The sequence below is a fragment of the Halichoerus grypus genome, chromosome 12, assembly GCF_964656455.1.
Source record: "Halichoerus grypus chromosome 12, mHalGry1.hap1.1, whole genome shotgun sequence".
Classification (NCBI taxonomy): Eukaryota; Metazoa; Chordata; class Mammalia; order Carnivora; family Phocidae; genus Halichoerus; species Halichoerus grypus.
In genome coordinates, this window is record NC_135723.1 from 103271518 (window position 1) to 103293394 (window position 21877).

Sequence of the window (21877 nt, forward strand, 5' to 3'; positions counted from 1 at the left end):
CTCATCGCGCTAGTCCTGCCTCCCGCCAGGCAGGCAGGCGCTGGGCCCCGTGCAGCCCACACGCCTGAGAAGGCCCTGGGGAGCCTGTCCCCCGCAGGTGCCCCCGGGGCAGGACCAGGCCTCCCTCCCAGCCGCGGAGGACAGCGCCCCCCGCCCCGCCCCGCCCCGCAGCGGCAGCCCCCCCCGCCCCGCCCCCACCCCCAGGTGCCCGGCAAGGCCCCTCCCCGCGTCCGGGGCCGCGCGTGGACGCCGCCCGCAGAGGGCAGCAGAGGCGCAGCGCTGGGGGCACGCGGGTGCCGGGGCCTGGCGGGCGGCGGGGAGCCCGGGGAGGGGAGGTGCCCCAGCCCGCGCCCAGCTCCGCCCCGGCGGCACAGGCAGGGCGCGGAAGGGCGGGCTCTCGCGAGCAGGGGCGCCGCAGCGCGGAGGAGGGACCCAAGGTCGGACACCCCGGGGCTGCGCGCAGGGCTGCGGGCGGGGGAGCGCAGGGGCGCGAGGGCCTGAAGGCGGCGCCGGGCACTCCCGCGGCAGCCTCGTCGCGCGTCGGGAGCCGAAGCGGGGGCGAGCGGCGGCCGGAGACGGGGCGGGGGCCCGCGCGGCCTGGGAGGCACGGTGGCGCGGCAGGTGCCAGGCCGGGCGGGGGGACGCCTCGCCGAGGACCTGCTCGGGGACGGTGGGCGGAGACCCTGCGGCCGCGGCGGCACCGCGGTGACCACGGCCGCGTCCTCGCCGTGGGCCTGCGTGGGGTAAGGAAACTGCCGTGAAGCGTTAAAGAAAATGCTCAAGATCACGGAAGGGCAGATCCACTCTTCTAACCCAGGGCTGTGTGTCCTTCGCTTTCAGACCGGCCTTGATCCACTCCTAGACCCGGCTGGTGAACTGGCGAGCGTCCGAGGGCCCAGAGCCCTCGGGGCTTCCAGAGGCAGAGCCCGGGACACCTGCCCACCGCACGGCCTCCACCGGCCAGCGATTTGGGAAACACCAGGTCATGTGGACTCCAGGCAGCCTTGCCTCCTTTGAAGCGGCTTCTCTGGGTAGAAACCATGCCCTGCTTGAACATTCAGAAAGGACCGTGGCTGCCCTCACGCCGGGCCTCCGGCTCCAGAGCAGCACTGCGAGTTTGAGTCTATCATTCCATGCTTTGGGTGCTGCATTCCAGAACGGTGTTCTTACAGGTGCTTCTCTTCGGGCTAATTGAGCATTTAACTAGCATCTGTAAATTCGTCCATCTGTGCTGAAACTCTGTGATGTAATTATCTTTGGGATTAGCATGTGTGCCGTCCTCCATCTCTTCCGTGCATCATGTTAAGGTACTATTTTAAAGAGGCTGTTTTTGTTTCCTGGGCTTCACTGAACACAAAAGCAAGTGTTGCTCGTTTTCAGGAGCTGTTAAAATGAGTAGTTTGCATCTGCAGGAGGTATTTGCAGTTTAGTTATGAACTGCGGGATTTGTAACCAGTTCTTAAGTTCTGATACTGTTATATCCAAACCTAGAAAGTAACTTTGCTTCTTATTAATATAGGCAGAGACTTTCAAAAGTTCAAATGTTTTTCTGGGGAAAATAGATTGTGTGCCTGTGGGGTGTGTGTGTGTGTGTGTGTGTGTAAAGGTACCAGCATAATTAACATGCCATCATTCCTTCTCTAGATAACTTTCCATGCAAAAAGGCATCATTCTAAGGAAGAGAAGTTATCAATGCAAAATGAACAAACCTTTTTTAAAATTTTTAAAGAGAAAGGAAGACTCTTACTGGAACCCAAGTTAAGACCACTGCCCCAGGACACACAGTCTTCGCAAAGAAGAGAGGGCTCTGGGGAAGGACCATGTGGTGCAGGATTATATATGCTTATGGGTTTTTAAATTTTTTTTATTTTGTATTTCTTTTTTTATTACTATGGTGATGTTAGTTTTTGATGTAGTGTTCCATGATTCATTGTTTGCGTATAACACCCAGTGCTCCATCCAATACATGCCCTCCTTAATACCCATCACCAGGCTAACCCATCCCCCCACCCCCCTCCCCTCTAGAACCCTCAGTTTGTTTCTCAGAGTCCATCGTCTCTCATGGTTCATCTCCCCCTCTAATATCCCCCCCTTCATTCTTCCCCTCCTGCTATCTTCTTCTTCTTTTTTTTTTTTTAACATATAATGTATTATATGTTTCAGAGGTACAGGTCTGTGATTCAGTAGTCTTACACAATTCACAGCGCTCACCATAGCACATACCCTCCCCAATGCCCATCACCCAGCCACCCCATCCCTCCCACCCCCCACCACTCCAGCAACCCTCAGTTTATTTCCTGAGATTAAGAATTCCTCATATCGGGGCGCCTGGGTGGCTCAGTCGTTAAGCGTCTGCCTTCAGCTCAGGTCATGATCCCAGGGTCCTGGGATCGAGCCCCGCATCAGGCACCCTGCTCCGCAGGAAGCCTGCTTCTCCCTCTCCCACTCCCCCTGCTTGTGTTCCCTCTCTGGCTTGCTTTCTCTCTGTCAAATAAATAAAATCTTTAAAAAAAAAAAAAAAGAATTCCTCATATCAGTGAGGTCATATGATACATTATCTTTCTCTGATTGACTTATTTTGCTCAGCATAATACCCTCCAGTTCCATCCACATCATTGCAAATGGCAAGATTTCATGTTTTTTTGATGGCTGCATAATATTCCATTGTATATATATATACCACATCTTCTTTATCCATTCATCTGTCAGTGGAGATCTTGGCTCTTTCCCTAGTTTGGCTATTGTGGACATTGCTGCTATAAACATCGGGGTGCATGTACCCCTTCAGATCCTTACATTTGTATCTTTGGGGTAAATACCCAGTAGTGCAATTGCTGGATCGTATGGTAGCTCTATTTTCAACTTTTTGAGGAACCTCCATACTGTTTTCCAGAGTGGCTGCACCAGCTTGCATTCCCACCAACAGTGTAGGAGGGTTCCCCTTTCTCCGCATCCCCGCCAACATCTGTCGTTTCCTGACTTGTTAATTTTAGCCATTCTGACTGGTGTGAGGTGGTGTCTCATTGAGGTTTTGATTTGGATTTCCCTGATGCTGAGTGATGTTGAGCACTTTTTCATGTGTCTGTTGGCCATTTGGATGTCTTCTTTGGAAAAATGTCTGTTCATGTCATCTGCCCATTTCTTGATTGGATCATTTGTTCTTTGGGTGTAGAGTTTGATAAGTTCTTTATAGATTTTGGATAGTAGCCCTTTATCTGATATGTCATTTGCAAATATCTTCTCCCATTCTGTCGGTTGTCTTTTGGTTTTGTTGACTGTTTCTTTTGCTGTGCAAAAGCTTTTTTATCTTGATGAAGTCCCAGTAGTTCATTTTTGCCCTTGCTTCCCTTGCCTTTGGCGATGTTTCTAGGAAGAAGTTGCTGCGGCTGAGGTCAAAGAGGTTGCTGCCTGTGTTCTCCTTTAGGATTTTGATGGATTCCTGTCTCACATTTAGGTCTTTCAACCATTTTGAGTCTATTTTTGTGTGTGGTGTAACGAAATGGTCCAGTTTCATTCTTCTGCATGTGGCTGTCCAATTTTCCCATCACCATTTGTTGTCTTTTTTCCATTGGACATTCTTTCCTCCTTTGTCGAAGATTAGTTGACCATAGAGTTGAGGGTCCATTTCTGGGCTCTCTATTCTGTTCCATTGATCTATATGTCTGTTTTTGTGTCAGTACCATACTGTCTTGATGATGACAGCTTTGTAATAGAGCTGGAAGTCCGGAATTGTGATGCCACCAGCTTTGCTTTTCTTTTTCAACATTCCTCTGGCTATTCGGGGTCTTTTCTGGTTCCATACAAATTTTAGGATGATTTGTTCCATTTCTTTGAAAAAAGTGGATGGTATTTTGATGGAGATTGCATTGAATGTGTAGATTGCTCTAGGTAGCATTGACATCTTCACAATATTTGTTCTTCCAATCCATGAGCATGGAACGTTTTTCCATTTCTTTCTGTCTTCCTCAATTTCTTTCATGAGTATTTTATAGTTTTCTGAGTACAGATTCTTTGTCTCTTTGGTTAGATTGATTCCTAGGTATCTTATGGTTTTGGGTGCAATTGTAAATGGGATCGACTCCTTAATTTCTCTTTCTTCTGTCTTGTTGTTGGTGTATAGGAATGCCACTGATTTCTGTGCATTGATTTTATATCCTGCCACTTTACTGAATTCCTGTATGAGTTCTAGCAGTTTTGGGGTGGAGTCTTTTGGGTTTTCCACATAAAGTATCATATCATCTGCAAAGAGTGAGAGTTTGACTTCTTCTTTGCCGATTCGGATGCCTTTTATTTCTTTTTGTTGTCTGATTGCTGTGGCTAGGACTTCTAGTACTATGTTGAATAGCCGTGGTGATAGTGGACATCCCTGCCGCATTACCTTAGGGGTAAAGCTCTCAGTTTTTCCCCATTGAGAATGATACTCGCTGTGGGGTTTTCATAGATGGCTTTTATGATATTGAGGTATGTATCCTCTATCCCTATACTCCGAAGAGTTTTGATCAAGAAAGGATACTGTACTTTGTCAAATGCTTTTTCTGCATCTATTAAGAGGATCATATGGTTCTTGTTCTTTCTTTTATCAATGTATTGTATCACATTGATTTGCAGATGTTGAACCAACCTTGCAGCCCAGGGATAAATCCCACTTGGTCATGGTGAATAATCCTTTTAATGTACTGTTGGATCCTATTGCTTAGTATTTTGGTGAGAATTTTTGCATCCATGTTCATCAAGGATATTGGTCTATAATTCTCCTTTTTGATGGGGTCTTTGTCTGGTTTGGGGATCAAGGTAATGGTGGCCTCATAAAATGAGTTTGGAAGTTTTCCTTCCTTTTTTTTTTTTTTTTTTTTTGGAACAATTTCAGAAGAATAGGTGTTAATTCTTCCTTAAATGTTTGGTAGAATTCCCCTGGGAAGCCATCTGGCCCTGGGCTCTTGTTGGGAGATTTTTGATGACTGCTTCAATTTCCTTAGTGGTTATAGGTCTGTTCAGGTTTTCTGTCTTCCTGGTTCAGTTTTGGTAGTTGATACATCTCTAGGAATGCATCCATTTCTTCCAGATTATCTAATTTGCTGGCATAGAGTTGCTCATAATATGTTGTTATAATTGTTTGTATTTCTTTGGTGTTGGTTGTGATCTCTCCTCTTTCATTCATGAGTTTGTTGATTTGGGTCATTTTTCTTTTTGATAAGTCTGGCCAGGGGTTTATCAATCTTGTTAATTCTTTCAAAGAACCAGCTCCTAGTTTCGTTGATCTGTTCTACTGTTCTTTTGGTTTCTATTTCATTGATTTCTGCTCTGATCTTTATTATTTCTCTTCTCTTGCTGGGTTTAGGCTTTATTTACTGTTCTTTCTCCAGCTCCTTTAGGTGTAGGGTTAGGTTGTGTATTTGAGACCTTTCTTGTTTCTTGAGAAAGGCTTGTATTGCTATATACTTTCCTCTTAGGACTGCCTTTGCTTCATCCCAAAGATTTTGAACAGTTGTATTTTTCATTTGTTTCCATGAATTTTTAAAATTCTTCTTTAATTTCCTGGTTGACCCATTCATTCTTTAGTAGGATGCTCTTTAGCCTCCATGTATTTGAGTTCTTTCCAACTTTCCTCTTGTGATTGAGTTCTAGTTTCAAAGCATTGTGGTCTGAAAATACGCAGGGAATGATCCCAATCCCGCATTGGTAGCGGTTGAGACCTGATTTGTGACCTAGGATGTGATCTATTCTGGAGAATGTTCCATGGGCACTGGAGAAGAATGTGTATTCTGTTCCTTTGGAATGGAATGTTCTGAATATATCTATGAAGTCCATTTGGTCCAGTGTGTCATTTAAAGTCTTTATTCCTTGTTGATCTTTTGCTTAGATGATCTGTCCATTTCAGTGAGGGGGGTGTTAAAGTCCCCTACTATTATTGTAATGTTGTCAATGTGTTTCTTTGCTTTTGTTATTAATTGGCTTATATAATTGGCTGCTCCCATGTTAGGGACATAGATATTTACAATTGTTAGATCTTCTTGTTGGATAGACCCTTTCGTAGGATATAGTGTCTTTCCTCATCTCTTATTACAGTCTTTGGTTTAAAACCTAATTTGTCTGATATAAGGATTGCCACCCCAGCTTTCTTTTGGTGTCCATTAGCATGGTAAATGGTTTTCCACCCCCTCACTTTAAATCTGGGGGTGTCTTTGGTTCTAAAATGAGTCTCTTGCAGACAGCATATTGATGGGTCTTGTTTATTTATCCAATCTGATAGCCTGTGTTTGTGGTTTTTTTCATAAAGAGTTACAAATCATTGTGACAAAGGACTTCCCAGAAAGTTACAGACTTTATTTTTTTCTCTTTATTTTATGTTTTAGTATGTGCAAAGCTGAATGACTTTAATCTTATGGGACCCAGAGAGATTTTTTTTTTTTATGTTTGGAATGCTCCTTTTTGGTCAATTTTTTTTAAACAAAGCAGATGTATGGTGTGTGCACAGGACAGAAATAGAGCCCATGCTCTGAGGTTTTGCTGAGTCATTTTGACCCTGGTAAATGTTGAAGTATAGCTTCCCTGGGAGCCCAGGAGCAGGGCCCACAAATGTTAAAAGTTAAATTGTCCTTTATCACTTCCTCCGTTTGATCAATAATCTTTCCTCAGAAAGCATGGACAGTCAGTCTGATCACGGACAATCAATCTTATGTTTTCATGTCCCTTGGTGCCAGCATGCCTGGCTTATCTGCTCTGGTGCTAGGAATGAACATACATATTTTTTCACCCAGAGTTCCTTGGTGGGGGAAACTCATTGTAATGTAAATGGTGGGAAGCTAAGGAGTGATACATGTTCTATATGAAGTCCAACTGACGAGCAATCAGTACATGTTCTTGGCTTAGATTGTCTGGTTTTGCATTTGGTAAAGCATTTGCTTCAATGATGCATGGAGAGTAAAAGAATTCTAATAAGTACAAGGTGAAGGAACCAATGTGATGTTGCGATAGACATAAGCAGGAGAAAAATCCAGAGTCCTTTACATGCATTTTGATAGAAGGTGGGGAATGTACGATTACTCCTGAGAGAAGATGGAGCATGCGCACGGAGTAGACAGACTCCTAACGTACATTCCATGGTTACTCTGGGCAGAGACGTAACATCAGGAGGAGACCAAGTTCAGGCCCTGATGTCAGGAGGGTATCTCAGGACAGGGAGAAGCGGCTGTAGGTGCGCTCTGAGAGCTGGTATGACCTGGACAGGGTCTTGGGCTTGTTGTCTCTGGTAAGGAATGCAGGGCAAAGCTGTTCCAGGCAGGAACCGTATCAGTTGACCCTGAGCCCAGGCTGCTGCGGAGACAGCTAGTGGATTTGTTAGCGGGGACTGAAAGACACAATAGCTGACTAAAACAGGCTTTAAATCTTCTGCTAGTTTCAACCTCATTAACCCTGTGGAGCATGGTTTCAGTTCCTCCCTGAGTTATAACTATTCCTCAATTGAAGAATTGGGATGATGACCACTTGGGCTACTTTTCTTATCTCCTTGGGTGAGATGGGTTTTGGGTAAAGAGCAGGTTTTGTAAACCTTAGCTGTAACATACGTACGTGCAGGGCTAAGCAGAAGTTTCTAACCTTCAGGTCATAGCAGCAAGGGAAAAAGAAGCAACATGGAGTCAGACGTGCTGAGATTTTTCCTGTTATAAATTCCCATTGTCAATCCTTCATTCCTTTCTATGGAGCATGGACAGAGGTCTTTCTTCTGTAACTACTTCAACTGACTTAGGGTGCAGTCAGGACCTTGGAAGGGAAGGATTTGACATTGCAGGATGTAACTTTTGGCCCCTTGTGTTAATTGAGGGGGTATCAGAGGTAGTTCCCTATTTGAGAACTTAGACATTTTCCCACATAGTTTGGCACTACATGACGTCGTTAATTTCATCCCCGAGTATTCCAAGGAGTAGTAACAGTGTAGATAGCCTCTAAAGTTGATCTGATCCCAGTGAGTATCCAAGAGAATAGATCAGTAAACCAGTCCTATCCACCTTAAAAAAGGTGTGTGTGTGGTGGTCAGGGGCCTCTTGTGCCTGTGAGACTTAATTCCTGATTTTATTTAGATGAATTTTTACTTCCTAGGAGGAGTTAATATAGGTGCAGCTAGTGGTGTTAGCCATGGTATAGACTCTGCCTTGTTCAGCAAGCAGTCAGGTAATTAAGGAGATGCATTTCTATGGAAACAAAAACACAGGTTGATGGTTGGAGCAAATTATAAACCCAGTGTCTGAGTCCTGAGTGCTGCCAGTGGGGAGATTTCTACATGTCAGGCTCGAAGTATCCTCAGATGGAGTGGGGGCAGGGAGCAGCAATCGATGGATTTTTCTGGTTTATATAGTTCAAACGCCTCTGGTGATCCTTTTGAGTGGCCCATAAAGCAATAGGCACTGACTGTTTATACATGAGCTGTTGTGGCCCTGAGGTTCCCACACCTGCCAATCCATGAGTATGGGATATCTTTCCATTTGTTTGGGTCATTTTCAATTTCTTTCATCAGTGTTTTATAGTATTAGAGTATAGGTTTTTCATCTCCTTGGTTAAGTTTATTCCTAGGTATTTAATTCTTTTTGGTGCAATTGTAAATGGGACTGTTTTTCTTAATTCCCTTTCTGTTACTTCATTATTAGTGTATAGAAATGCAAGATTCCTGTGTATTGATTTTGTGTCTGTGACCTTACTGAATTCATTTATCAGTTCTAGTAGTTTTTTGGTGGAGTCTTTAGGGTTTTCTATATATATAGTATCATGTCATCTGCAAATAGTGGAAGTTTTACTTCTTCCTTACCAATTTGGATGCCTTCTCTTTCTTTTGTTTGTCTGATTGCTGTAGCGAGTACTTCTAGTACTAATGTTGAATAAAAGTGGTGAGAGTGGACATCCTTGTCTTGTTCCTGACCTTAGGAGAAAGGCTCTCAGTTTTTCCCATTGAGGATGATGTTGGCTGTGGGTTTTCATTTAAGGCCTTTATTATGTTGAGGTATGGTCCCTCTATAGACCTACTTTATTGAGGGTTTCCATTATGAATGGATATTGTCCTTTGTCAAATGGTTTTTCTGGATCTATTTAAATTATCATATGGTTTTTATCCTTTCTCTTATTGATGTGATGTATCACGTTGATTGAACCCCTTGCATCCTAGGACTAAATCCCACTTGTTTGTGGTGAATGATTTTTTTAATGTATTGTTGGATTTGTTTTGCTAGTATTTTGTTGATGATTTTTGTGTCTATGTTCATCAGAGATATTGGCCTGTAGTTCTCTTTATTTATTTATTATTTTTGTGGTGTCTTTATCTGGTTTTGGTATCAGGGTAATGCTGGCCTCATAGAATGAATTTGGAAGCTTTCCTTCCTCTTCTATCTTTTGGAATAATTTGAGAAGAGTAGATATTAACTCTTCTTTAAATGTTTGGTAGAATTCACCTGTGAAGCCATCTGGTCCTGGACTTTCGTTTGTTGGGAGTTTTTTGATGTATTTATTTCTGTGGTGTTGGTTGTACTGCTCTTTCATTTCTGATTTTGTTTGAGTTGTCTCTTTCTCTTTCTCTCTTGATGAGTCTGGCTGAAAATTTATCAAATTTGTATCTTTTCAAAGTAACAGCTCCTGGTTTTATTGATCTGTTCTATTGTTTTTTTTAGGTTCTATTACATTCATTTCTGCTCTAATCTTTATTATTTCCTTCCTTCTACTGGTTTAGGATTTTGGTTGTTCTTTTTTCTTCTGGTTTCTTTAGGCATATGCTTAGGTTGTTTATTTGAGATTTTTCTTGCTTTCTGGGGTAGGCCCGTACTGCTATAAAGTTCCCTCTTAGAACAGCTTTTGCTGGATCCCAAAGATTTTGGACCATTGTGTTTTCATTTGTCTCCATAGATTTTTTTATTTCCTCTTTGATTTCTTGGTTGACCCATTCATTGATTACTAAAAAGTTATTTAACCTCCATTTATTTGTGGTTTTTCCAGATTTTTTTTCTTGTGGTTGATTTCTGTTTTCATAGTGTTGTGATCAGAAAAGATGCATAGTATGACTTTGGTCTTTTGAATTTGTCGAGACTTGTTTTGCAGCCTAATTTGTAAATCATTCTGGAGAATGTTCCATGTGCACTTGAAAAGAATATGTATTCTGATGTTTTAGAATGGAATGTTCTAAATATATCTGTTAGATCCATCTGGTCCATTATTTTATTCAAGGCCAATGTTTCCTTGTTGATTTTCTGTTTGGATCATCCATCTATTGATGTAAGTGGGTTGTTAAAATCCCCTACTATTATTACTATTGATTATTTCCTTTATATTTGTTATTAGCTACTTTATGTATTTGGGGGCTTCCATGTTGGGTGCATAAATATTTATAATTATATCTTGTTGGATTGTTCTCTTTATGATTATGTAGTGTCCTTGTCTGTCTCTTGTTGCAGTCTTCTTTTAAAGTCTGTTTTGTCCAATATAAAGTACTGCTACCCCAGGTTTCTTTTCACTTCTATTTTCATGATACTTTTCCATCCTTTCACTTTCAGTCTGCATGGGTCTTTAGATCTTAAATGATGGGTAGCATATAGATGATAGATGGGTCTTGCTTTTTTATCCATTCCATCACCTTGTGTCTTTTGATTGTTTAGTCCATTTACACTCAAAGTAATCATTGAGAGGTATATACTTATTGCCATTTTGTTACTTGCTTTATGGTTGTTTTGTAGTTCTTCTCTGTTTCTTTCTTGCTCTCTTCTTTCATAGTTTGTTGGTCTTTAGTGATATCCTTGGATTCCTTTCTCTTAATTTTTGCATATCTTTTACTGGTTTTTGATTTGTGGTTACCATTAGATTTATATATAACATTTATGCATATAGAATTCCATATTAATTTGATGGGTGCTTAAGTTTGAACACATTCTAGAAGCACGAAATTTTTACTCCTCTCTCCTGCCACACATTTTAGGTATATGGTGTCATACTTTACATTCTTCTATTTTGTGAGTCCCTTCATTGAATTTTTGTAGATACACTTAATTTTGCTGCTTTTGTGCCTCCTACTTTTCTTACTCCTGCGATGGTCTTTCCACTTAAAAGAGTCCTCTCTAACATTTCTTTTAAGGTTGGTTTAGTGGTCATGAAATCCTTTAACTTTTGTTTGTGGGAAACTCTTTATCTCTCCTTCTATTCTGAATGATAGTCTTGCTGATAGAATATTCTTGGTTGCAGACTTTCTTTCAGCACTTTGAATATATCATGCCACTCTCTTCTGGCCTACAAAGTTTCTGCTGAAAAATCAGCTGAGAGCCTTATGGGGTTTCCCTTGTATTTCTTGATTTCTTGGTTGACCCATTCATTGATTACTAAAAAGTTATTTAACCTCCATTTATTTGTGGTTTTCCCAGATTTTTTTTTCTTGTGGTTGATTTCTGTTTTCATAGTGTTGTGATCAGAAAAGATGCATGGTATGACTTTGATCTTTTGAATTTGTCGAGACTTGTTTTGCAGCCTAATTTGTAAATCATTCTGGAGAATGTTCCATGTGCTGTTGTTGTTGTCATTGTTTTTTTCTTGCTGCTTTTAAAAGTCTCTTTATCACTACTTTTTTTTGCCATTTTAATTACTATGTGTCTTGGTGTGGACCTCCTTGGATTGATTTTTTTCTGTGGGCTCTCTGTGCCTCCTGGATCTATATTTCTGTTTCCTTCCCCAGATTTGGGGAGTTTTCAGCTATTGTTTCTTCAAATAAATTTTCTGCCTCCTTTTCTCTCTTCTCCTCCTTGGACCCCTATAATGCAAATGTTATTATGCTTGATGGTGTCTGTATTCCTTTAGTCTATTTTCATTTTCTGTTATTTTTTCTCTCTCCTGTTCAACTTGATTGCTTTCCATTGCTCTGTCCTCCAGGTCACTGATGTATTCTTCTGCTTCTTCTAGTCCACTATTTATTCCATCTGGTGTATTTTAAATTTCAGTTATTGAGTTCTTCATCTCTGATTGTTTCTTTATGTTTTCTCTTTGTTGATGGTATCGCTGAGGTCCTCCATTCTTTTCTCAAGTCCAGTGAGTGTCTTTATAACCATTACTTTAAACTCTCTGCCAGGCATATTATTTTTCTCTGTTTTGCTTAGATCTCTTGCCGTGATTTTGTCTTGTTCTTTCATTTCGGACAAACTCCTCTGTCTCCTCATTTTATCTAACTCCCTGTGTCTGTTTCTGTGTGTTAGGAAAGTCAGCTACGTCTCTTGCTTTGGAAAATAGTGGCCTTTGGAAGAATCCCATGGTACCCTACAGTGCTGTGTCCCCTGATCAACAGAACCCTTCAGGGGTGTCTCCTGTGTATGTTGCATGTGCCCTGCTATTGTGGCTTTGCTGCTTTTTCCCTTAGTCCATTTGTCTGTAGTGGCTCTCTTTGCCTGTTGTGGGCAGATTTGGTCCCTGGGTTGTTAGGTGGCCAGTCTGGGGCCACCTTAGGCTTCAGTGGAGTCAGACCAAGCATTTGTGAGATGCAGTAGCACCAGACTGCAGGGCACTTTCCCTGAGAAGCTTTTCTTGGTGAGCAGGGCCTGTAGTCAGACCAGCTGTCTGCCCCCAGCAGTGGAACTGGGGTGTATGTTATCTTTCCCATTCTCTGGAGTGGGAGTCACTTTGGAGCAGTGCTGGCCCCTGTTGGAGCTCCTTGCACACTGCCAGGCTTGTGGTACTGGCTTTGGATGGGTTCTGGCGAAGGGGTAGTGGAGGGGGCAGGTCCACAGGAGAATGTGATGATGGGGTACTGGTGGTCCCAGCAGAGTTGCTGGTCCTTAGGGGTAGACCTGCATCAGCCCAGGAAAACTCACTGAGGCGGGGATGGAGGGGCAGCTCCACAGAAGTGCGTGGTGACAGGGCACACTGTTAGCCAGCTAGGTGGAGAGTGGTTGTGCTGTGCTGGTTCCCGCCGGTGTCTGTGTATCTAGGCTGGGGCAGGGGAGGGAGGTGGCACCCACCAGTTCTTTTGTTCTTGGAGAATTCTCCCAAAGATCCCTGCTGCCCCTCCAGCACATGCTCTGAGATTAGTAAATAAATCTCCTCGTATACACCAGGTGTTTTTTCAAACTGCTACTTGTATGCTCTATCTCAGTAGGGCTGTTTGTTGTGCTGTCTCTTTAAGGGCAGGAACTCAGTTTCCTCATAACTCTCCTCGCTCTCCCAGGGCCCCATCCACTGATTTTTAAAGTCACAGGTGTTAAGCCCATTGATTAAGAACTCCTGAAGTTAGGCCCCTCTGGTTTTCAAAGCCAAATGTTACGGGGATATGGGTTCCTGGTGCCTGGGGTGGGGTCTGCTCTTCTCCCTTCCATGCCTGCAGCATCCCTCCCTCCTATGGGCTTCCCTTCCTACTCTCTTCCACGTGATCTCTTTTCTACATTTAGCCATAGAGAGTCTGTTCTGCCAGTCTTCGGGTCATATTCTGGGTTGTGTACACAACCAGGTGATGTGGGTGTTTCTAGTTGTATCCATGGGACAAAGTGAGCCTAGGATCACCTACTCTGCCATCTTCCCCCTCATATCCTATACAAGTGTATTTTTAAAATTCATTTATTCCAATCTTAGTCATCCTGACCACATATAAAATTCTTTTCCAAAGAGTCCCCTTCACAAACCAACAACTTCCTTTTGCATTTAGACTTCGTCATAAGTTTTTTCTCTCTAAATAACCAGTCTTGTGTTAGGACAAAATTACTTTCTTTGCTCTCAACAAAAATTTATTCTCATTCTTTATACCTTCCTTACATATCTTCTACTTTCGCTACATACAGAGTTGGTTTCCTTATTTCCAGCAGTCTCAATTACATTTAGAATTTTCACTCTTGGAAACCATAGTCTCCTGTGAAAATGTAGTAACCAATTATGAACTACTACACCAGAAATCTTTAGATTGGGAAGTTTATGAATATACTTTATGTGTTCTAGAAACATATTTTTTCATAGTACAACTTCCAGTAAAGCATAAAACATGTTTACCAGGAGACCCAAGTATCTTTAGATTCTCTGTAATAAGCCAAAAGCAGATAAACCCATGTTTAGTAATTGATATTTCAGTATTTTATCTTTTTTTGGAAAAAACTTATTCAATGAATTCAACCCAGTTTGTTATTTAACCTAACAAAATTTCAAAGTTTTAGGTTACCAAAGATTTTGGAAGCTATTTAAAAGTTTCTGAACCTTTTCCTTAAAATTTAATTTACTTGCTCTTAACAATTACCCATGAAAACTTGATGAAACAAAATCCACCACCGTTTTAAGTCATTTTTTGCTGACAGATTACAACAGTGACCAGATGAATTTAATAAACTCAGGTAGGATAAAAGCTGATTCGCTGTATTATATTTGATGTCGATAGCGCCAAAAACATGTGTCTCTTAATTAAACCAACAACCTTGAATTAGTTTTAATACCGAATATGCTGCACCTGCGTCCGTTGAGACATCATTCAGTTTGTGTCTCCCCCCCGCCCCGCCCGTCAGTTTTACCTGGGGCTTCTGTGGGGAAATCTTCAGTGGGTGGTTTGAGTCCAGGCGAGTCCTCGGGCCCCTTCAGGCTGATCTGGGAGGTGCTCCAGTTTGAACCTCATAAGGAGGTGGCCTGCCTGGCGGCTCTGGGTGCTTTTGCTCCTAGGCAGTGAGGGCGGAAGAGCAGCAGACGGTGCTGGAGGCACCGAGGATGGTATGGGGCGAGCTGTGTGAGCGGCCCTGATGGTGGCTGTGCGGGAACTGGGGGAAGGGGAGGCTGAGGCAGATTCAAGCGGGGACTAACATCTCTCCGTTTCCGTGTCCCGTGTCTCCCTCCTGCAAAACAGGCCTTCTCTCTGGGTGCTTTTCAGCCCTCTGGAGGGGGAGGCAGAGGGGCAGACAGATTGGCTGTCAATTCTAGTGCTTGTGCGTGGGGAGGTGGATTTAGGATTTCCAATGTCTGCCTGTTTTCCTCATTTTTCTGACTACTGAGGAGGGGGTTGGGTGTCTTAGATTTTTGCCCATCTCTATCTCTCTGGACCATCGTTGGGTTCTTTCACATGAGGCATCTTTATTACAGAGTAACATAAAAGCCTGAATGTAGGGAATTTCATCCCAGATCATAAAAACTTGAAAAACATTTGAGTTAGTTTTAATCTTTCTGAGTCTTAGAGAGTTTTTACGAGTGCCTGCCTTTAAACCAATTAAATAGAGCTCCTTTACAAATTAATTTGAGCAATGTCATTCCCAAGGTGGAGAAAATATCTTTCAGTTACTACACATGGACACACGCACACAAGATGCAAACAAAATTTAGCCATTGTTTCACTAAAATTTGTGGAGAGGACATTAAAGACCCAATTTCCAAATATTTCCCTTTTATTAAAGCAAATCCAATCACAGGATAGCATTATAATTTATGGATCCGTTAATTATTTTCCATTTTCTGGTCAGAACACAGCTGGTTTTGTCCAAAGAGACCAAAAGCTGCAGCAACAAACCAAATGAAGCCCAGAGTGCCTCTTTGAACGCTGCTGGTTCCTTCCCAAAAGCCGGGGGCTTCATTGGACCAAAATGGCTTTGTAGTTTCTGGTTACGTGGTCTTACAGCTGGCTTTCTAATTGTGTACACGAGAAAAATAACTCCGACATGTTGAAAGAACCCCATTCGGGCCATCTGAGACTGAGGTTATCCATCCTTAGGCAGGTTTTCCCATTTCGGTAAGCGCTTGCAAGCAGAGACTCCGTAGGGGCTGTGCATAGAGCCTGCCGGAATTCCTGTAGGTGGTTGCTGGTTTTCTGGGAGCTCTTCAGCTTGGGAAGCGTGGTTCCCCATTCCTTCTAGTTTCAGCCTTATCTTGAATAAGATCTAAGGATGTTAAGTGTGGTGGATCCAGAGGGTGCTGCTTGTGTCACTTCCAAAGGGCTGTGATACACTCTCTTATGTGTGTCGGTTTCTCCCCGCGAGGTCTAAGACCATCGAGGGGACTTGGAGCACTGGATGATCAATCCTTACTTGTGCACCCGGGGACGAACCAATCGCTAATTACCTTACAAGATGGGAAATTCCTATGGGACCACTACACATCCCGAGGAGTATCATCAGACACTTCCTTTAGGCTTTCGGTCACCTGAAAGCACCATTTGGCTGGAAGGAGCAAGTGTTCCTTCTCTTTGAAGCTGAATGATTCAGGCTCTCATATTTTTAGGTAGAAAATTTACTCCAGCCTTATAACATCAGTTATAATTATCAATTTAATTATTATTAGAAGAACTAAATCCTATTGGTGATTCTCACCTAGAGAACATTATTGGTAACCCTCAACAGCTTGAATAAAAGGACTGTTGATTCAAAGTGAGGAGGCTGGATATCAGGAGACTTCACCAATACACCCGTGAGAAGTCGGAGGGGCACCAAGGGCCTGTGCTGGTACTGAGCTGAGTTCCAGACGGCCCCCAGGCATTGTCAGGTGAGTTGCTCAGGTATCCTGCCAACTGCACTAAGAAATGTTGAGGCGGAGAGAACAAACCTTTTTTAAATTTTTAAAGAGAAAGAGTCTTATTCGAGTCCAAGTTAGGACAACTGCCGGGGACACACACAATCTTCACAAAGAAGGGTGCCCTGGGGAAGGAACATGGTGCAGGGTTATATGTTGTTGTTGTTGTTTTTAAACCTAGAGTTACAAATCATCCTGAGGAAGGACATGCCAGAAAGTCAGACTTATGTTTCTATATGTGTAAGGCTGAATGACCTTAATCTTCTGGGAACCGGGGAGGGTTTTTTTCTTTATGTTTGGAATGCTTCTTTTTATTTATTGTGTTTTTAACAAAGCAGATGTACAGTGTGAGCCCAGGAGAGAAATAGAACCCGTGATCTGAGGTTTCGCCAAGTCATTTTGATCCCGGTAAATGTTAAAGTATATCTTCCAGGAGCAGGAGTCCAGGAGCAGGGCCCACAAACGTTAGAAGTTGAAAATTTACTTTATTTTATCAAAGTATCACACATAATCCAAAACTGGGACCATCATCTTTCTGTTGCCTAACGATGCCGGATGACAGTGATGATGAGCAACCATCATACATAATTTCTATATTAGAGCAAATCTGAAAATAGGAATCAGTAGAAATACAAACCGAGTATTGTACGTGCACTTGCAAAATGAAGTTTCCAAATGATAAATCCTGACTGCAGAAGAATCAGGACGACTGGGATTGTTAGAAAGACCGGCTCTGGGCAGGTACCACATGCTCCGTTCTATGGCCTCGGCTCTCTCGTGTCAGGTGCTGCAATGGACTCCCATCTGAAAAAATAAAAACTATTCCTTGGGCCAGTGTGCAGAAGGAAGGGTACAGACAGTTCTAGAATAAAATGTTAACAGTTGTTAATCCGTACCAACCTAGACGGCACCCCTCAATACTCCAGCACCCCGGTGTCCTGGCACACCTGGCGGGAAGCTGCCATGCTGCCCCTCCGGGGACCCAGGCCGGGCAGCGCGCGCTGCATCTCGGGGCAGGTGGCCGCCTTCACCTTGGGTTGGGGTGAGGTGCAGCTCATGACTGCAGTTTAGGTCCAAAATCAGGAAGGTCATGCTCAAGATGTCACGCAGTGGTGCACCTGCTGTCTCCTGAGGGCACCGTGTCTAGCCACAGCCAAGGCACCCGTTGGTTGTTCTCAAGGCGGATCTGGGAGTCTTCATTGAAGAGGTTTTGAACCGTCCAAGGAACTTCCATCCAGGCCCTCTAGAACTCTCCCGCGGCTGGGCGGCGGCTCGCGTCTCCCCGGAATTCTCCCTGCTGCCTTGGCCAGCGCCGGCCCTCGTCTCCGCTCCGCCGGTGTCCGCCTGCCCGGGAGCGGGACCGAGCCGCGGGCACCCTCGGGGCTGACGCTCAAGGCAGCAGCCCAGCCCGCGCGCAGCAGCCGCCGGGTCCCCGAGAGGAGCGGCCGCCGAGGGGGTGCCTTTCTCTGCCTCCCTCCCCCGAGAGAGCCGGGCGCCGAGCGGCGGGCTCTGCCTCAGCGGCCTCACGGTCGGCGGGCTTCTGCGCAGCTGGCACTAACGGAGCGCTGTTCTCATCAACACGGAGCCGGTGGTCGTAGAAGGCCTCACCCGAGCCGCGGGGTGCGGTGTGCGTGTCGTGCTGCCCGCGGCTCCCCGCCCGGCTGGGGGGCGGTAGTGACCTCGCAGGGGCCGCGGCGGCCGCGCTCCTGACTGCGCGTCCCCTTGCGCTCCTCTCCCACTGAGGCTGCAGCCTCGGGCGGCTTGCTTCAAGGTGACCTTCCCACGGGGGAGGATTTCTTTTGCTTCTCACTCAGCGGAGAAAATACCATCCTGGACTTCAGAACCCGTTTCCTCCCTTCCTGCAGTGCGGGTGGGGGGGCGGGCGCAGCTGCAGACCACCGCCACTCACTCGGAGGTCCGGAGAACAAAACCCGCGACAGTGACCGCGCCAACAGACTAGCAACCCCCGGGGGCTTGGCGGTCCCCAGGCCACACTCCTACCTCCCTGTACTTAGGTGACAGCTTTTCCAGTCTTGGGCATCCTGACCTTCTTCACTCCCGGGTCCCTGCACCTGTTCCATCCCAGGTGGGGCTTCCTTTCATCGTCTGGCAAACTGGGATGAGTGACAGAGAAGGCTCGTCCTCCGGCCTGCCCGGCAGTGAAGACCTCGGAGGTCATCCTGGCCGAAACGGTGCGGACGGCCTAACTTAGAAGCCCTGGAGCTTTGAAGCCTCACACCAAAACCCACCATGGCTCAGTGGGCAGAAGGGTCCGGCCTTCCATGGTCTGAAAAGGCTGTTTGGGCCATTTACGTCTGTCCTCATCGCTCTTCTGGAGAGGCAGTCCGCACAGACCCTGATTCTGTGATTCTGGAAGTGCTTCGCCATCCACTGGTTTTTGTCTTATTTTTAACACAGTAAATCTTTAATCTTTCCTGAGCCAAAGTCTTTTTCAGATGTGACGGGAGCCACAGAAAACTGTGCAGACATACGTCCACACATACCCACACGCACTGATCCGTTCGCCTGGGATGAGCTCTGCGTGTGGGTCAGGGGTTCTGACCACGCGCTGTGTGTTCAGTGAAAGCCTGTGGAAGACCAGAGGGTGAGCCCACGACAGGGCCTCTGCCTTCACTCCTCACTAGCGCTCTTCATTTCCGCCTTCATTTTCTAAAATCGTGGTAAAACCCATAAAATTTGCCATGTTAGGTATTTTGCAGTGTAGAGTGAAGTGTTACTGAGCACATGTGCAGTGTTGTGTGACCACCACCAGAACTTTCCATCGCCCCCAACTGAGACTGTCCCCATTACACACTCACTCCCACTCCCCTTCTTCTGCCCCCCATGCCCACCACCTCACACAAGTGGAATCAGACAGTATGAAGTTCCTTTTTGACTGTCTTCTCTCACTCAGCATGATGTCCCCGGGATCCTCTGTGATAGCGGGCGTCAGGATTTTGAATAGTATTTTGCGTGCATATGCTCCGTTTTGCTTATCTACTCATCAGTCGATGGGCACTTGGGTTGCCTCCAACTTTTGGTTACTATGAATAATACCGCCTGTGAACGTGGGTGTATAAATGTCTCACGAAAACCCTGCTTTTGATTCTTTTGGGGATATACCTAGAAGTGGAATTGTTGGATCATAAGTAGTTCTGTTTTTAAACTTCGAGGAACCTCCATACTGTTTTCCAGAGTGGCTGCACCAGTCGGCATTCCCACCAACAGTGCACGAGGGTTCCAATTTCTTCACATCTTTTTGTTTTTCTTTGTGGGATAGTAGCCATCCGGATGGGTGTGAGGTGGTAGTTCACTGTGGTTTTGATTTGCATTTCCCTGATGATGAGTGATGTGGAGCATCTTTTCACGTGCTTACTGGCCATTCACATATCTTCTTTGGAGAAACATCTATTCAAGTCCTTTGCTCATTTTAAAATCAGGTTGTTTGTTGTGAAGAGTTGTAGGAGTTCTTTATCTACTTTGGATATTAGCTCCTTATCAGGTATAGGATTTACAAATATTTTTTCTTATTCAGTGGGCTGCCTTTTCACCGTTGGTTGCACCTTTTGATACACAAACGGTTTTTAATTTTGGTGTGATCCAGTTTACCTGTTTTTCTCTTTGTTGCTTGTGTAGACTGGATCAGAAGCTAAGGCAACAGAAAAACCTGCAAGAACCAGGAAAGGCTTTACAGGTCTTAGTGAGTGGGGAAGGTTGCCGGACAGGAGTGGGAGGGTAGTCTGACATGAGGAACAGGAAGTCCTTCTGTGTGCCTGCTGGGAATGAGGAGCTGGGTGGGCATGTCACACGGCTTTAAGAAAGACTTCAAACATGACAACTCGGGGACTTTCTTCTCTTAGCAGGAATGCAACAGCAGTACAGAGGGCAGCGGGGAGGGGAAGAGACTGGAGGCAAGGAGGCATCTTGGAGACCTCGCGGAGATTTGTGAGGGAAGGAGATGAGCCCGATGGTAACGGGGATGCACAGACATGACCACTCGTGCAGCTGAGTCGGCCGAGCGAGGTGAGCTGCAGATGGGCAGTGAGGCAGAGGGGCACCTTGGGGGGCAGCCCTTTGCTGTGGGGCGCGTCGAGAACCGGGATGGGGCCCTGTAGGATGCGCGGCGGCCGACGGGACAGACGTGTGTGCGGGATGCTGACGGTCACTGGTGGGTATGTGGAGGTACCCAGCTTCCCACGAATGCAGACCTTAATTTCACGTTTACTTTTTGATTCAGCAAACATCAGGGATGTGGGAGGGCTTCCCGGGAGTGCGAGCACTTGGGTTAAAGGGGCTTTTGCCTCCTGCCTGCAGGACGTCTCCAGCAGCCTTGTTTGCTCGCAGGCCAGTGGTGTGCGGCCGGTACCACGCAGCCGTTCTTTCTTCAGTCACCAGATACCGGCAGGATTAAAACATGTCCAGCCTTTCCTAACGAGAGCAAGGACACGCAGTATTTCTTCCACTTTCCTCTCGACACCTTGCACCTACCCAGATGGAAGCAGACCTCCTGCGACCTGTCTGTGGCGGGGAGTGGAATTCCGGTGACTCTGCACAGAGCAGTGATCTTGGAGCTACTTGGACGGACTGTATACCTCCTCACTGGCACTCGCGTTTCCAGAGAGCCCGTGCAGATGGCCACTGACATGACGGCTACACCTGGTCACCAGGCACAGAGATGCACCTCGTGCAGGTGGGCTGGATTTTTAATCTTATTTAACATTAATTTTAACTGACACTAATTTTGTTACTAGAACACTCATGCTTTGAATAACCTGGGCATAGAAATCTTTTTAAATTGTAAGTGGTCTGAAACCTAAATACAGATAAAATACTCCTAATGAAAATTCAGTGTCAGAATTGAGATGTGCGCTAAGTGTAAATAAAATACAGTAGATTTAAAGACCACACCAAAAAAACAAAAAACAAAAAACCCACTATCACAATAATTTTGTAAAATACTGATGACCTGTAGCTGGAACAATATTTTAGATACATGGTGTTATATTATAAAAATTAAAAAATTTTTACATGTTTTTTACTGTGGCTATTAGGAATTTTTACATTGCTTATGTAGGTCATATTTCCATTAAACAACCTTGAGCCAGACAAAACAACAGGATTGAGTGAAAGACTTCCTTTTCTTAGGAGAAAATAACTTCTTAAATCAAATTCTTTAAGAAGCATTTACTTGAAATCTCTATTCTTCTACGTTCATATGAAACTCCCGAGCCACCAAATCCGTGCTCAGCAGCTGGGCAAGCCAGTTGGCTGCAGACAGCTCCTGGAGTGTTTAAGAATTATTTCTTGGCAGCTTTTGAAAAAAAAAAAAAAAACACTAATTGAAAGGTTGAATCAGTCATACTTGCATGTTGGTTAAACAAACACCCTGTCTCCACTGAAGACTGAA

General features: G+C 44.7%; 1 long non-coding RNA gene across 11 annotated transcripts in view; it reads left to right on the plus strand.

The window, feature by feature from the left end:
- The first annotated feature begins 288 nt into the window (after nucleotides 1-288).
- LOC118529080 (uncharacterized) overlaps nucleotides 289-21877 on the plus strand; it is a 38824-nt gene continuing 17235 nt past the window's right edge. For 5 of the 11 annotated variants that reach the window (XR_013442959.1, XR_013442958.1, XR_013442950.1 and 2 more), the window contains exons 1-5: nucleotides 453-743; nucleotides 841-1307; nucleotides 16302-19075; nucleotides 20334-20493; nucleotides 20815-21160. This is a non-coding gene — a long non-coding RNA (uncharacterized LOC118529080). The other 6 variants (XR_013442957.1, XR_013442956.1, XR_013442951.1 and 3 more) reach the window with 6 other exon arrangements.